Source organism: Acinonyx jubatus, chromosome D2, assembly GCF_027475565.1.
Source record: "Acinonyx jubatus isolate Ajub_Pintada_27869175 chromosome D2, VMU_Ajub_asm_v1.0, whole genome shotgun sequence".
NCBI classification, from domain to species: Eukaryota; Metazoa; Chordata; class Mammalia; order Carnivora; family Felidae; genus Acinonyx; species Acinonyx jubatus.
In genome coordinates this window covers 40,867,329-40,885,190 of record NC_069393.1, presented here as the reverse complement: position 1 = coordinate 40,885,190, position 17,862 = coordinate 40,867,329, and the positions used below count along the sequence as shown (strand labels likewise).

The window sequence follows — 17,862 nt, the reverse complement described above, 5'->3', positions numbered from 1 at the left end:
GGATTCAATGTGTATTCCTTGCTGCTGGTGGGGAAGGGGGAGTAACGGTAGGGGAAGCTGAATGTGGATATTCTTATTAGAACCCCCAAAGCTCTGAGGAACACCACATACCTGACCACCCCTAAGATAACTAGAACAATAAGCAGGGGCTGGCCACTTAAGCTCCCCAGCATGGGTCTCTGGGGTTAATATGATAAGGTTTTAGTCTCTTTCTTTTTCTAAAAACAAAATGTATTGCATTTTTTCATTGCTTTTATTTTCCAGAAATGATGAAGTATTTATCAGAAGGCATGCTTTTGCAATTCATAAGTACTCTTCTTTCACCAGCAAATCCAATTATTTTGGTGAGAGGAAAAAAAGCAAACAAATAAAAATCTGGCTCTTGTTGGATTCTTTTCCCCACTCAGAGAAATGAAAGCCAAAAAAGAAAAAAGAAAGAAAGCAAAGAAATAAAAATTGCTATGTCACAGGTAAAATCTGATTGCGTTTAGAGGATAACAAAAGTGATTTATCATCAAATAACGGTGATAGATTGGTTTCCTTTTGTTTCAATTCAACGTCAGTTGTTATGAAGTCCCAACATAAATTCAACTGAATGCTTTTTTCAGAGACCTTGTAGGTTATTTTCTTGTCATGATTTGGTCAAAATCTCAAAGGAATTAATTCAGTCCTTTATAAACCTGCATTTAGAAAGGCAGAGGGTAAGGCAATTCTTGACATAGCAGTGGACAGAACTTCTTCCAACTGTCCTTGCTCATTTAAGATGGAGAATCCATTTATTCTGAGGGTGAAATTCAGCTACCCAGTTATTTTTGTGCCTTCTGCAGCATCATGGGAAAGGCTGTAAAGGGAAGAGACAAGATGCTGAATACAGTTGAGGTATGATGTCTTGAATGTCCTTGATGTGCCTGACACATGACTAAGCCTTTTTTAAAAATGTTTATTGATTTATTTTGCAATACAGAGAGAGCATGAGCCAGAGGAAAGAATCCCAAGCAGTCTCCATGTTCAGCATCTCACAACTGTGAGATCATGACCTGAGCCAAAGTCAAGAGCCAAAGTCAAGAGTTGGACATTTAACCAACTAAGCCACCCAGATGCCTCACTAAACATTTATGTTTGCCAATTTAATCCTTAAAACCATCAGAGATGAAGAAGCAGAGGGTCAGAGAACTGAAGATTTTAAAATACATATCTAATATCTGGGGAGTTGGTGGGATATAAACTCACATCCACATGACTCCTACTGATGGTTCTTATATTGCAGTGTCCCCTCCTAGCATCATAACCCTCCACTAACGTCTCTGTAAAATGGGACTACATAAAAGGATTGATTTTAAATAACATGTATAAAGTATCTAGTATAGCGCCTGGCATATTTTAGGAAGTTTTCTCTTGTTGTTCTTTACTGAGAATCCTTGTTTCTGTTTTACACAATTACCTAACCAAAGTGCTGAGGAGCAGACCATCAAAGTTCCCAATGGTCACTTAACATTGGAAAGTAGAGAGTTTAAATATATATATTTTTTAAACTTAAAGGTTTTAATTGGTACATGTACCAGTCAGGGTTGTACAAAAGAGACGTGTGTGTGTGTGTGTGTGTGTGTGTGTGTGTGTGTGTGTGTGTGTGATCTGCAGTCTATAGGCAGAATTTCCTCTTCTTTAGGGTACTTTGCTTTTTCCCTTAATGTCTGTCATCTGGTTGTATGAGGTCGACCCCACTTATCGAGGATAATCTTCATTAAAGTCAACTGATTGCACATATTAACCACATGTACAAAATACCTTTACAGCAACACCTAGATTAGCATTTGGTTAAATAATGGGTACTATTACCTACCCAAACTGACACACAAAACTATCCATCACACGTATTTGTTAAACTGTGGAGCAGCGGGAAACTTACCTGAATCATTTTATCATATTTGATAATCAAAGACCCAGCCTCTTAGTATTTTGTAGATTATCTTTAGGCGGTTTGGGGAACCAATGGGGGTAGAGGCACTGCTTTTCCTTGTGTCTGCAGATTTTCCCTAAAAAGTAACTATTGTAGTATTTGTTTTTTCTTATTGAATTATTTGCAAAATGCCCTGAATTCAATATTTTCTTAAAGGCAAAACACTTATTAAATTATTCATAGTGCTACTTTGTGAGAATAATTAGATTACCTTCTGCCTACATCAGCTAGGAGACTATAGTACCAAAATTTGAGAACTTACAACATTTTTTGTGCATTTTTCCTTGACTAAACTAGACTGTATTTGGGAATAGAAATAGGATCAGCTCTGAAAGCAATTTGTGGGGCATGCCTTATGTTGATGGAGACTGAGATTTTAGAAAAGGTGATCAGAAAAAGTCTTACTGACAAGTTGACATTTGAATGAACATCAGAAGGAAATGAGAAGGAAAGTCATGTATACATCTGGGCAGAAAGCATTCCAGGAAAAGTTCCTCTGATGGGGGAGCATGGCTCTTTCACTCTGGTGAAAACAAAGTAGTGTAGCTGGAGGGGAATTAATGAGAGGAGACTGGTAAAAAATGAGGCCAGAGAGATAAAAAGAGGTCTGATTCATATAGACTTGTAGGTCTTGTTGGTGTTAGATTATTTTTCACTCATACTCTCGTTCATACTTCCATGGGAGGGATATACTTCCTTGCCCCAATTTTGTCAACTTGTCAGTGTAACTGAACTTATATCCAAGTAAATATGCTACTCAGATCTCCTTCAAAAAAGCCTACTCTGAACATCATGATTGGACCTAGAGCTTCCAGCACTGTCTCTTTGATATGTCACCATGTTCACCCAGAAGCTGTACTTCTACAGAGCTCTTCTCAACCAATAACTGAGCATTACATTGCATCTACACTGGTACCTTTTTGTGGAGTATAAGGCCCCTTGCACACGAACTTTGGCTCCAGGATTCCACATTAGTATAGCTGAAACTTTCTTAGTACTGCAATGTGATCTGAGATTCACCCTACCTGTTTCTTCTTCCTTCCCCCTCTCCTTATACAGTTGTCAGTCATGCATTGTAGTTCTGCACTGAAAGTTCCTCCTGCCTATTACTATCCACTCTCTCTTGTCCTTCACTGGCCTTCCCCCGCTGAGTCTCTTGCATGTCGAATCCCTTTGTACCATCTGCTTTTTAGGGGGTCTGAACAAACACACTTGACTTGGCTTCATATTATTATATTGTACTTTCTGCACTTTGATTTTAGCTTGTCATATGGCATGCATTGACCAAAGATGAGGGGTACATGAGCAGACCTGGACCCAAGGTAGCCCAAGGCAGCTTGAACCAAGCACAACCAAGACTGGAGTACCACCTCAAACCACCACCAACCATTCCACAGATATGAGCATAGATAAAATATTGTAGTTTTAGACCATTGAGATTTAGCATAGGTTATTATGTAGCATTATTGTGAGAACAACCTAATTGATACACAGTAGAATTTTGTCCTTTTTTCTAAGTTAGATGTAAAGTCATTGGAGAATTGGAAATACAAGATGACATGATCTGAATGATCCTGTTTTAGCAGGTTCACTCTTGTTACACTATTAATAATAGACAGAAAAGGATAAAGGGTAGGGATAGAGAGAAATCTACTATTTGTTTATGAAGTAATTCAGTTAAGAGAAAATGTTGGCTTTAACCAAATGGAGAAAGTGGTAGAAATCAAGATATTTTTCAAAGATAGAAAAGACAGGATTTATTGATGGGATGATGTGTAGTGTGCAATAAAGAGGAGAAAATGATGACACCAGGGGTTTTGACCTGAGCAATTGAGATGATGGAGTAGTCTTAACCAAGAGAAGAAGCAATATGAAATCAGGCTTTACAGATCCTTGAACTTTTCAGCTGCAATCATCTGTATCTCCATTACACTTCAGTCACCTCCCACAGATATTTCCTGGGCCTGTCATCACCAATAAATACATAATTTCCAGAATCTGGATTTTAGGTATGCCATACTCTGGTAACTATCTTATTTTTCAACTTTACTGCTTCAAGTTTACCAAGTACCCCACTTTGAAAAGTTTCAATGTTATCAGGAGTTATAAGCTTTATGCTATCAACCTCATGGTATATCTTTTTCTTTTTCTAACATAAGACACCATACTTCTTACTTACTTACTATAAAGACTCCCAATATATATTGTCTTTAGGAATACTCACTGTGAGGTAAAATCTGAATCCTGCTTATCTGCAACCATTCACATATAAGGCCACCTTGTCTCTCATGCTTAAGCCCATTTAAACACATTGCTCCTCAATTACCCAGTCTTCTGCCAGATTACTAGCTTCTGCCCTGCTACGAAGTCATTTCCATCAGCAGACAAATATGCCTAAATAGGCCAAATATGAAATATTTGCTGCTCTCTCCACCCATCCAGGTTAACCAATGGGTGGGGGATAGAGGTCCAGCTACCCACTTAAAGAAGACTGGACACCATCGAGACAACAGCCAAGATCTCCTGAGTCTTGGGTGTCAGAACTCCTTCACTTTCTCGCACACAGCAGCCCAACTTCAGTTTAGAGGCCACTGGACCCTGATGTCCAGGCAACAACCTTCTCCAACCACTAGTCCATTGCATCTTTCATGTTAGCTTGTTACAACACTGTGCCTCCTGATCATGGATATGGACCCAGAGCTATAATACTACTTACTGCTAGTATAGTTTATTGGAGCTTCAGCTATCATTTCAGTATAATGGGAATGATAAAATGATAATGGAACTTAATCAAAGGACTGTTGTGTATATTAATTGTCCCCATGCACAGAATAGACTCTTATATTAGGAATATCTATAAAGGATTTCCTGTGTTTAGGTTTCAACAGGACATATGACTGATAGCTAAGGTGATTATGTAAAAAATACATCCAGCTTAACTTTAGGATACATACTGAAATAGACAGATGAAGGTAAGCTAGAGATAAAGGCAGCAAATGAAATATGGCTATATGTAGTGAAGATGGGTATTACAAAATAAAAACCATGTTCTCAAGAAATATTTCATTGACATATAATCAGATCTACATTAATACATGGATCCAAATAGTAATTATACTTTTGTTACTTACAATAAAAAACCATTTAAACATCATGACTAGTAGATGAAACCTATATCACATGTAAAATAAATTATGACCAATAGAATAAAATATATATGACCCATGGAATTAGAGATTTGTTTGTATTGGGGTTTCCTGACCAAATTGAATTTATTAAGATATGAAAGAATTATTTAAAATTAGAAATTAATTAATATGGTTTATCTCAATAATTAATGGAATTTAAAATAAATAAAAAGTATGTAGCTATCTCAACATGCCTAGAAAAGGCATAATAATCAAATTTCTACCTTAAGTAGGAACAGAATTCCCTTGGCATAATAATGACTATGAAAAATCTGTAATAAACTTTATGCTTAATTTTGAGACTATAGAACTATTTCACTTTGTAAAATAATTTAGTGATTATCTTAAAATTGAAAATTTACATACCCTAAAACCTATGCACAACAACAATCATTGCTCCTTAATATTCTTCAAAAGGTAAATGCAATGTGGTAGGCTCATTTGATAGAGTACAATGCATGTCACAGAGAACAAATCTCAACACAGTTCTAGGGGATGCAAGAGATTTAATCAAGTCCCAGTATAATGCCAACATTACCAGGCTATTTTGGAACATCTAAATATTGCTATTTAAGATGACATAAAATTAAGGACCTAAGTTCCCTTGTTTTATTTGGAACTATGCCAAATGTATAGTGTTATAACTTTAAAGACAGAAAAATTTATATATTACAAATGTGGGAGGTCTTTGCAAATTTTTGACATGTTATTTTCTAGAAGGAGGGCTAGCAAACTCTCTGTAAAGGGCCAGATGGTAAATATTTCAGTCCTTTCAGTAAGCCACACATGACCTCTATCAACTTCACAGAGCTTATATTCTAAATATCCCTCATAGTAATTCTAAATAACTATTGTCCTTGGTGTTTGATATGTTATACAAAGTACGTTTGATTTCAGAAATTAAAGTCTGAAAAGTATGAGTAAGTTTTTAGAAGACTAACCACTACACTTACTTCACCCCTTTGGAAGTTCTTTCTTTACAACCTTTGTTCTTCCAAAACTCATCTGCCTAACTTTAACAGCATTTACAACTTCCTTATTTGCATCATTATAATTTGTTTTTATGTCTCTTCTGCAATGTTTTAACCATAAGAGAGAAAAACCAAATACTGATTGTGAGATAAACTTTATTTTTAATCCTCTCATGAAGAACTTTGGAAAGAAATTTGAGGGTTTATATTTTCTAGAGTTGTTTAATATTTGTAAATATACCTATTTACCTGAATAATGCAATGATTATGCAGTATAAATATAGAAAAGCCTTGTAAATTTATTATTTAATTTATATCTTGCTGGTCATCAGCACACCTCCACAGCATTAAGATTGACTTCTTTTCCCACTGGGAAAAGAGAGGTGTAGTTAATACCTACCAAATATTTCAGAAGATTTATATTTTGATTTTTATTTTGCTCTAATGAGAGCTCATGAATTTGACATTATTAAGGAATATCATAGTGACAGGTGAGGAAACTGAGTTTCCAGGGGGTTAAGTAACTTAACCAAGGTCTCTTAGCTCTCAGGGATCCCTTTCTCCTCAACCCACCATCAGGAAAATGTTCTAAATCTAGCTGTAGCTGAGGATGGAGATGAAACCTTAAGAGTTTCAGTGCAATGTGATCCAGAAGATGAAACTCATTTTAAGACTATAGAAAACAGGACAATAAGAGAAGACAACACTTTCCATTATATAAATCCCATAAGAAGTCAATCAATAAATATGTACTGTATTTTTACTGTACTCTAGGACAAAGGTGGCTCCTTAGTGGATGGCAAAGATATAAAAACACTATCTCTGACCTCAAGGAGTATATACATGATCTTTTGAGTAAAGACCAATAAACAAGTTAATATTTCACAGCATGATAAAGTAATTTGGACATAAAATAAATGCTATATGCTCAATTAGATATTTTACCAATTTCCCACTGAAAATAAACTTTTCACATCACTTGTTTTTTTCTATGTCAACAGATTTTATAACATTTGAGGGGTGCCTTGGTGGCTCAGTTGGTTAAATGTCCAACTCCAGCTCAGGTCATGAAATCATGGTTCATGGGCTTGAGCCCCGTGTCAGGCTCTGTGCTGACAGTTCAGAGTCTGGAGCCTGCTTCTGATTCTGTGTCTCCCTCTCTCTCTGCCCCTCCCCCCCTTCTCTCTCCCTCTCCCTCTCTCTCTCTCTCTTTCAAAAATAAATAAACATTAAAAATTATTTACAATTAGGAGGGCATTTGTTGGGATGAGCACTGGGTGTTGTATATAAGTGATGAATCATGGGAATCTACTTCTGAAGCCAAGACTACACTGTATACACTATATGTTAGCTAATGTTACAACGAATTATGGGGAAAAAATTAAAATTTGAGCAGAGGCAAAGTAAGCTAAATGATCAACCCTGAATAATAGAGGGGCACCTGGGTGGCTCAATTGGTTAAGCATCCAACTTCAGTTCAGGTCATGATCTCACAGTGTGTGAGTTCAAGCCCTGCATTGGGCTTGGAGCCTGCTTTGGATTCTGTGTTTCCCTCTCTCTCTGTCCTTCCCCTACTTATGATCTGTGTCCCTTTCTCTCTCAAAATAAATAAACATTAAATTTAAAAAAATAGTGGAAGTAGTTTCCTTTGGAAAGAGTAGAAAATAATATTGCTATTCAGCTATGTGCTTTAGAAATATTTAGCAGTTGTTGATTTGAGGTTTTTGTTTTTGTTTTTTCTTACACCAACAAATTCTCTGATTCTCCTACACCAGCTTGGGTGTTCAACAATTCAGTTCAAGACTAACGCTAACTATCTGAGGTTAGCCCAGCCCCCATGGGTTAAGGATTCGGTCCCACAAGACTGTCCCTAATTTGGACATCCTACAAATGAGGTGTCCAAGCTGTCCACATTTCTGTCTGGCCAACTACAAATACAGGAGTTTCCACAACAACACTTCTCAGGTTTGATAATTCGCTAGCACAACTCACAGAACTTAGGGAAGACCTTTATTTGCAATTACTATTTATCATAAAGGATACAATTCCATTTATTTTAAAGGATACAACAGCCAGATGAAGAAGATGCCTAGGGCAAGGTATAGGTTGGTGGGGGAAGGGATGTGAAGCTTCCATGCCATTGTTGGACACACTGCCCTCCCAGCACCTTGATGTATTCACTACCCCAGAAACAATCTGAACCTCATCCCATAAGTGTTCTTATGGAAGTTTCATTACATAGCCATGCTTGATTAAATTACTGATGTTATGATTGAACTCACCTTCTAGTCCCTCTTCCCTCTTGGGAGGCCAGGGGTGGGGATGAAAATTACAACCCTGTAATCACATGGTTGATTCCTCTGGAACTAGTCCCCATCTTGAGCTACCCAGGGTCCATCAATGATCACTTCATTAGCATAAACTCAGGTATGGTTGGAAGGTACTCATTATATAGCAAAAATCCTTTTCCTCAGGAAATTCCAAGGGCTTTCAAGGAGCTCTATACCAGGGACCAGGGACAAATATCAAATATTCTTTTAAGTTTATTTATTTATTTATTTTGAGAGAGAGGCGGGGTGAAGGGGCAGAGAAAGTAGGAGAGAGAGAGAATTCCATGCAGGCTGTGCACTGTCGGCATGGAGCTGACTTGGGGCTTGAACTCACGGAGCATGAGATCATGACCTGAGCTGAAACCAAGAGTCAGACACTCAACCTGAGCCATCCAGGTGCCCCAAATATTTTTTTATTATACCACATGACCAAATAAAATATCTTTAGACCAACTTATTGTCAAGATTATTAAACAATTAATTGTTGAAGAAATAGCTAAAGCCTAGAAGGTATTACAATTAATAGCTAATAACTCCACTCTTAATGGAGTGGGTAGATGCATTCACATTTCAGGTTGAGGATAGGGCTACGTGCTCCCATTCTATACGAGTCAGCATGTGCCCAGGCTAATATATACATACATGCATGTGTTTTCTGTGAATTTTAAAAGGGAAACTGTTTTTGTTGTTAAACTCCTGTCTCTGGAACAGAAACTTAAAAAAATAGAACTGGTGAATCAAGAAAATTTATATGCTGCAATCTTCATGTTTTCCTGGATAAATCTCTGTACTTTTCTGTTTCTGTACTAAATTGAGCACAGATATTTTCACATCTTTGTAGATTCCTAAATCTACCAAATTATAACTGAAACCTTTTTTTCCCCACTAGTGACAAGTACCTAATTGATTAAATCTTTTTCCTCCAGAATAATGTTTGAGGTTTATAGAAAAAGGGTTTAAAATGAAAGGTAAAGAAATGTTAGGGTTCCAAATTTTTTTTATAGTTTTCTCATTATCATTTTTATGTTTTCATCATGTTGAGTCTCACATCTTAAAACAGATGGGGCTGTATAATAACCTTAATAAAATTCTTATAGAGGTTCCTGGATCCTAGATTCAATTAAAAAGTACCTTTCATTTTTAATATGAAATATATGGATATTTAATTTTATACTTTATCCAAAATAAAGTATATTTTATGTCAAAATTTTATGGGCCTTTTAAAAAGTCTTCTTATCAGATGTTTGGAGCTTGTGACTTTGAAGGAGGTTTAATTTCTAAGAAAGGTAAGATTCTCCTATGATGTAAGAGAAAGAAATCTGATGATAAACCTAGATGCCATGGACTGGGAGCCATGGTCACAGGTTGAGCTTCTGGATGCTGAATACAGAATAGTTTGGGCTAAGATAGAGTCCACTAGAAAGTAATAGAGGAAAAGGGGTTTGGCCCTAGAATCAAACACATTAAATGGAAATTTTGATTAGAATAAGATCTATCCTAGGAATTTCATGAGCAGCTTTCAAAGGCCAAAACCCAGGAAAACCAAACCCATTGGAAATCTAAAAGAACCAGTGATGTGCAGACTGTTTCATAAATGACTCTTTCTCAGAGAATTTGTTTCTTCTGCATTTAAACACCACTCTACAATATGAGTGTGATATATGTCTCACTTAAACTGTGATGTCTATTTAAAAGTTGCTTTAGATATTTATGGAAAGCAAAAAAAAAATTTTTTTCCTATATAAGACCAACTTTGTTCATTTATTCATTCACCAAACATGAATGTAATCCCTACAATGTGCCAAATGTTATTCTAGATGCTAGAGATACTGCAGTGGTTAAAACAAGACAAAACACACACACACACACACACACACACACACACACACACACACACACACACAACCCAACTCTGCCCCTAAGGAACTTAAATTTTAATGGTGGGAGACAGAAAATAAAGAAGTATATAATATATTTAATATAGTAGTTGGTGACAATTCTGCATCACTGTGCCAGCAGTTTCTACCATCCACTCTTGTGGGAACATTGTGTCAAGGGCAGATGCGTTCCAACTGAACCTTATGAAAATTCAAGCACTATGAAGTAAAAAAAAAAAGCCTAATTATACCACAGCCACATACACAAGTTATTTATTTATGCCAACCATCATATTCAGTAACTAGAATCATCAGGGACATTATAAACCACACAGATTAATTTAAAAAGTGAAATTCATCAAGACAGTACCTAATAATTAAATAAGCCTAAAACCATGACAGAAATGTCTACGAGGAAGGAAGAATTCGACAAGAGCACACATTAATGTGGGTCTAAAATGAGACAAAATATGAGACTGTGAAGACTGCAACTTCCCTCATATATGAATTTTCCTTGGGACAGGGTGGTAGAGAAGTTTCACTTTTTGTGCCAACCCTGATTGTTTAGCCCCCACTTCCTGCAGTGCTGTGTTTGAGAAGCCCAGCTCCTGTGAAAAGCCTATGTGTGATTTTGTTCAGGCCTGACTGTAGGCTACACAAACAAAAGTTTCACCTGGCAGGCCTCGGGGACCAGCTGCTCTCTGACCCCAGGCTTGTGCACTTGCACACCAGTGCAATGCAGTCCTTGAAGGGAGGTGCAGTCAAAGACCCAGATCCTTCTGCCTTGTCAGGCTCTTCTTCTGTCTGCATCCGTGCCACAGGGATTCCCAGGACCCTTCATGTGAGACCTTGGGCAGACAGTCTCTTCAGGTGCCTCTGCTGAGATCTCCTTATGAGAGCGAGGAAGAGGAAACCCAGCCCTTTTTTACTCCAAGTCCATCCCCTTCCACCCTCTGGTCCAGAAAACTGCAGGTGCTTATGTTTGGGACTCTCTCAACAGTTAGTTGACACCCCTTAACCCTCTACTAGTGAGCCCTTAACATAGAGGAAACTAAAATGGGGGAAGTTGGTACTTTCTCCAGGTTCAGCCAATAATTTATAGTATGGTGGTCATTAAAGGCTTCACTGTTACTTTCATGTTGGCTCTTTGTTTAAAGTTGACTACAACACCTAGCAATTTATCCAGCCTGACCCCACCTCTGACATTGTGAAGCCAAATCTCATTTCAGCAACTCAGGAGTATCTTGTCAGTGATTGGCAAATGCTGGGTGACTAGCACCATCATGTTAGATCATTCAGGTGTCTCAAGAGGGTGACATGTGTATGAACTTAGGGGAAAAAAGTGAGAGAGAGGGAGAGGAGAGAGAGTGGGAGAGGGGGAAAGGGGGGGAGAAGAGAGCGGGGCAGAGAGAGAGAAGAGAGGGAGAGAGAGAGAGAGAAGAGAGGGAGAGAGAGAGGGAGAGGGGGAGAGGGAGGGAGGAAGGGAGGGGACAAACCAGAAAACAGACCTTTAACTATAGAGAACAAACTGAGGGTTGCTGGAGGGGACGTGGACAGGGACAGGCTAAATGGGTGATGGGGATTAAGGAGGGTCCTTTTTGTGATGACCACTGGGTGTTATATGTAAGTGATGAATCACTAAATTCTACACCTGAAACTACTACTGGACTGTATGTTAACTAACTGGAATTCAAATAAAAACTTCAAAAAAGGAAAGAAAAAAAAGGGTGGTATGGTAATCAGCCCTAGGTAGAGGGTGGGTTTACAATATACTGAATTGTAAAGTGTAAGTTGTACAGTTTACATCCTGCTTTTATACCCAGTGAACATCTTTTCATGTTCATGAGATAAGCAGGTTGTAAAGCATACAATTTAATTTCAGCTCAGGTCATGATCTCACATTTCTGAGCTCAAGCCCTGCATCAGGCTCTGTCCTAACAGCTCAGAGCCTGGAGCCTGCTTTGGATTCTGTGTCTCCCTCTTTCTCTGCCCCTTCCCTGTTCACGCTCTGTCTTTCTCTCTTTCCTTCAAAATAAATACACATTTAAAAATAAATGAATAAAATAAACAGTAAACATTTCAGTTCCTAAATATAGGCTTGAACTATAAAATTTAAATCAACTTTCCAGAAGAGTATCTCGAGTACAAGGCAGTTCTGAGGATCTAAATTTTTCCTCCATGTTAAGAGAATATTTATAGATTCTCTATAATATTGGGAACATTTTCTTTTATTATCAGTTAATGAATTTTCTAATGTTCAAAGTTTGTATAATCTTACCTTTTCCTTTAACTAGGCTTGCAAGTTAATTTTTTTAATTATTGTTTATCCAAAGAACTTACTCTTGGATCTTCATATTTTGCTACTCAATATTTACTTTATTACTCATTATGTTCTGGTGTTATCTTATGGATCCCTTTCTTCTGGTTTTCATAAAATTATTTTTATTTTATAAAAAGATTTGCATCAGGGCACCTGGGTGGCTCGGTCGGTTAAGCGTCCGACTTCGACTCAGGTCATGATCTCACGGTCTGTGAGTTTGAGCCCCGCGTCGGGCTCTGTGCTGACAGCTCGGAGCCTGGAGCCTGTTTCAGATTCTGTGTCTCCCTACCTCTCTGCCCCTTCCCTGTTCATGTTCTGCCTCTCTCTGTCTCAAATAAACGTTAAAAAAAATTAAAAAAAGATTTGCATCAAATTTCTAGTCAATTTTATTTTTCTCATTTAATCATAAATCATTTATACATATGGATTACCCACCTAAGAAAATTTGGCATAAATATATTGTGATACATGGTGTTCCTCTTGTCTTCATTTTCTGAAAATGTTGTAATTTTTGTCTTCTTTTTCAAACTTTCTTTGTGATACATCTGCTGACAACAATCATTGCAATCGGTTTATTTAAATTATTATACATATTCCTAACTTCATTACATTTGGATTATTGAATATGGCTTTAAAAGTCCTATTTAATTATATAGATTGAGATTTTATTTGTGCCCTAATATGGAATTAGTGTTACATATGCAACAGGACATTGAAATATACCTAAAAAGGTGGAGCCATGACCAACATGGTAACAACTTCAATAACAATACTCTTACCTGAAAGAGTAAAATCCATCCAGAATTGGCAAGAGAAAAATCAGCCCTGTTGATAATCAGACTGTAGCAAAGACAGGCCACTGGCAAAGCCAACGTAAAAAGAACTTTCTTCCAAGGCCACACTGTAGCTGTGAAATTCCTTTAGGAATGTACCAATTCAGAGCTGATCCTCACTTCCCTTTTTTTAGAATCACCCAGAACAAGCTCAAACCCCATAAAAATCTTCCTTCTTCCTAATGAGAGGCCCCATGGCTCCTCTTGTCCATTCTGTCTTGTAGCAGCAACTTAACAAACCCAGCTCTGTTTCTGGTGTTCTTTATCTGATGGCTTTACCACCCCCAATTCTGTAAGAGAATAAATTACATATACTAAAATTATTGTAATACATAGAAAAATGAGAAAATCTTCATTGGCACTAGATCTAATGAAAGGCACCAATGATGTCCCACACATTTTAGAAATATTCTGTTACATAACGTGCAGATGGAATAAAAAGAAAATGATACAATGAGGACAATTTAGGAACTTCGCTTTGTGTTTCCTTTTGATTTCTTTTTGAGCCTCAGAGAAACCTTGTATAGTGTGAAGGTTGCTGCTGCAGTGGTGGTCTCTGAGCACAGTTTCTTCTTTGAGTTCCATGTATCTCTCTCCATGTCTGTGTCTCTTGCAGTTGATTTTGAGCTGTGTCATTTAGTTTGCGACCTAGTGACTTCCTTTGAATTTCTTCAGAATCAAGGAATAATACGTACCTCTCAAGTGGGTTTTGAAATCAAAAGAGTTACCTCCATTGCAGCAAATCGAAACCTTTAAATTGCTATGCAACGAAGGTCTGTCGTTATTATTTGCATTATTCTTATCTAAATATAGATAAAGGAGATGAGATTCAGAAAGGATGAGAAACCTTCCTAGTTCTATCTATCAGCAATGTGACCTCTCTGAAGATCCGTTTCCTTACCTCTAAAATGAGGAACATTATAGTGTCTAACCTATAGGACTGTGAGAGGGGTTCAGTTACTGAAGTCATATGTAATGCATTGTAACTGCCTGGCCAACTGACAAGTGTTCTTAGAACTAAGACTCCAGGTTCTGATCCAAAGTCTGGTTCTCTTCTGCTAACCTTTCAGCTTACTTTGATATTTGGATTTACTTTGGAAGTAAATGGAAATAAAGAACATTTTTAATTCGTTTTATAAGCTGTGGAGTGTGCTACATGGGTAAATGTTGAACGATAGTGTAGGAGGTGACAACCTTGCTGTTGTCACAACATTTGTTTGGACCCTGCCCTACATGTATATATATATTTTTTCTAGCAGAACTCATTTTCATTTAAATCAGACACTTCTCACTAAGGACAAAGCACTCTACAGAGAGTTTTTGTCTTCTTCGAAAACTTTAGACAGCCTCTGAATGTCACCTCTGCTGCTGCGAGGATGTCTCCACATCTAGCAGGTTTTGTCAATGAATTTCCTAAAAGTTATTCTCCAGTGGCCTTAAGACTATAGCTAACAGGTAGACAGATGTCCAGTTAGAGTAATGCCAGCATTAATAGAAGTAAAATAATTTTTGCTCTCAACAGGTGAGATATTACCCATATAATTGTTTTGAGTGATGAAATTTATTATCCTAATCCCCTAAATACTCAATAAGCTCTTGTCATCCACATATAAATTTTGCTTTAAAAAAATCATGGCGTTAGGATCCCAAATCTTCCTTCCATGACACACGTGTCACAAGTCACCAAATAAAAGTCCCTCTGCCTGCGCCTCATTGAACAAACAAGGAAGTAGAGGGGGTATGCAACAGACAGACCACACACTCTGCACTCTGGGCACATTCAGTATGGAAATCCCTTAGCTGCTTGACCAATTTGGCAGAACAGTTTTGGCCTCTCAGTTGCACATGTTCTAGATTCCTTTCCTCGGCCACACCAGGAAGTACCCTCCTGTCTAGAAACTCTAGAATGACAAACCAGGCATGAGTTGTTTAATGCCTGAGTCCAAAGTAATGAGATGAAATGGATACAATCTATTTCAGTGGCTGCAATGAATTTCAGTTAACTGCTGCTTTAACAATGAATCATTAAACACAGGTGATGCTAAGTGTTAGCTCTGATCCCTCCTCACTTAGAGATTGTGGAATACTGCAGGGAAATTCCTCTATAATAATCACATTCGGGTTGTCAAAACTTCAGTGAATGTCAAGGACACCTCAGGGCTAGATAACAGGCTGATTTTAAAATTTTCCCATCCTACTTGTCCATTTCCATCCAGGCACTTCCCAGGTTCTGGCTCCCAAATGCCTTTTTGTGGATCCCGTTCTTGTTCTCTGCTGCCCTCTCATTCTTGGGGAGTCAAGCTTTGCCCTGCCACCTGGCCAACTTAAGGCCTAGATTTAGTCTTTGGTCCCCCTTTCCACACTCCTCAATATATGTCCTGCTCTCCCCCCTTAATCTCTTCCCTGAAAACCACCACATAGGGCTTTGCCTCTTGCTGGCACCAAATGGGAAGATACCCTCCCATCTTCCATCAGCTGTAGCCTCTGCCATTCCATATTCTGGATTGATCCATGGGAGGTTTTTCACTCCTGTACAGAGGTTTCTCAGTCTGCCTCCAAGTGAACTATACATAGAGTTGCAAAGGAAAACCAGGATGCCAGTGCTATGGACTGAATGTTTTTATCCTCCAAAAGTTCCTGTGTTGAAACTCTGATTTCCAGTATGATGGTGTTTGGAGATAAGGCCTTTGGGCCAAACTCATCCCTCATTGATGGGACGAGTGTTCTTATATAAAGAGACAGAAGACAGCTTGCATGTCTTGTCTCTGCTCTTGGCCATGTGAGGAGACAGCAAAAAGGTGGCTGGCTATCTGCAAACCAGGAAGAGAGACATCAAAAGAACCCAACCCTCGGCACTCTGATCTCAGACTTTCCAGCCTCCAGAGCTATGAGAAATACATTTCTGTTGTTTCAGCCACCTAGTCTCTGGTGTTCTCTTATAGTAGCCCAAACTCACAAAGATACCCGTTTAAATGTGAATTTCAGATTAAAAAATGAAAACAGAATTCACTGTTCAAAAATGATAAGGTGCTTACCTGAATTTCAAATTTAGTTGTATTTTTTATTTGCCAAATCTGGCAACCCAAACTATAAAATAACCCCCTTTCTTTTTTTTTTTTCGGTATATGAAATTTATTGTCAAATTGGTTTCCATACAACACCCAGTGCTCATCCCAACAGGTGCCCTCCTCAATACCCATCACCCACCCTCCCCTCCCTCCCACCCCCCATCAGCCCTCAGTTTGTTCTCAGTTTTTAAGAGTCTCTTATGCTTTGGCTCTCTCCCACTCTAACCTCTTTTTTTCCTTCCCCTCCCCCATGGGTTTCTGTTAAGTTTCTTAGGATCTACATAAGAGTGAAACCATATGGTATCTGTCTTTCTCTGTATGGCTTATTTCACTTAGCATCACACTCTCCAGTTCCATCCACGTTGCTACAAAGGGCCATATAAAATAACCCCCTTTCTATAGCACTTAGCCACTACTCTCCCCAAACACTTCTGGGATCTGGAGACTAAGCAAATGCAAATGTTGGTTGTACAGAGCAGGTAGGTCATTGTCACTGTCAGGGTTTGTGTCCCTGACTGTGGGCTGTAGCACTGTGGAGTGAACAAGTCGCCTAGACCTTTCTGCTCTTTCTCAGGAAGAAAATGTTTGTGTTTGAGAGCTACCTAAAAACATGCCCCTTGCTGCCTAGAACGTGTTCATTCTGGGCTTACTCTAGGATACTGGCTTACCACCCAAAGTCCTGCTCCTTAACACATCTTGGAATGTTGACCGTCAATGTGTGGTGGGTTAGGGCTACAGTGTCACTTCTGAACTCACAAGGCGGAGGCAGTGTTTCCAGCATGCACCTTCCAGTTCGTTCATCCCCCAGCCGCCTCCCTCCAGGACATTTGTGAAATGGACAGTTTCTTCTGCACGCATCTCTCCTTGCTGCTCAAAGGATTTGTTTTGTTTGCTTTGTTTTCATTTCCCAGAACAGAAATGTTATGTTATGAGCTTCAGTATTTCTATGTATTGAACAGAGAACATAACACATATTTACTCCTGTGCTGTTTCTTGCCTTTATTTTTAATCCTGCTTAAAGTAGAAGTTCTTTCAAGCTCATGGCAAGGTCTCTCAGACTCACTGACAAGTCCCCACTGCTGTGTATCTTCTTCCTCCTTCTAGCACTAGATATTGCAAGAATCTTCACGATCATATAGATACATGTGCAAAATTCCTAGACAAGACCTTGGGAACACTGCCTCGGCTATGCCTTCCCATATGGAAACAAAGAATAGCACTCTCCTCTCACATTGCTATTAAGATTAAATGAGGTCATGCACATCAAGTCCAAGCATGCAGTAGTTGCTTCATAAATGCTTCATCCTTTCCCTTTCTT

At 38.3% G+C, this 17,862-nt stretch overlaps 1 long non-coding RNA gene across 1 annotated transcript; it reads right to left on the bottom strand.

The window, feature by feature from the left end:
• Positions 1 to 267: 267 nt before the first annotated feature.
• LOC128312571 (uncharacterized) lies at positions 268 to 13,809 on the bottom strand. The gene is made up of 3 exons (XR_008292040.1): positions 13,423 to 13,809; positions 13,079 to 13,188; positions 268 to 841 (listed from the first exon to the last, which is right to left on the bottom strand). It is a non-coding gene; the product is annotated as an uncharacterized LOC128312571 (long non-coding RNA).
• Positions 13,810 to 17,862: the final 4,053 nt, after the last annotated feature.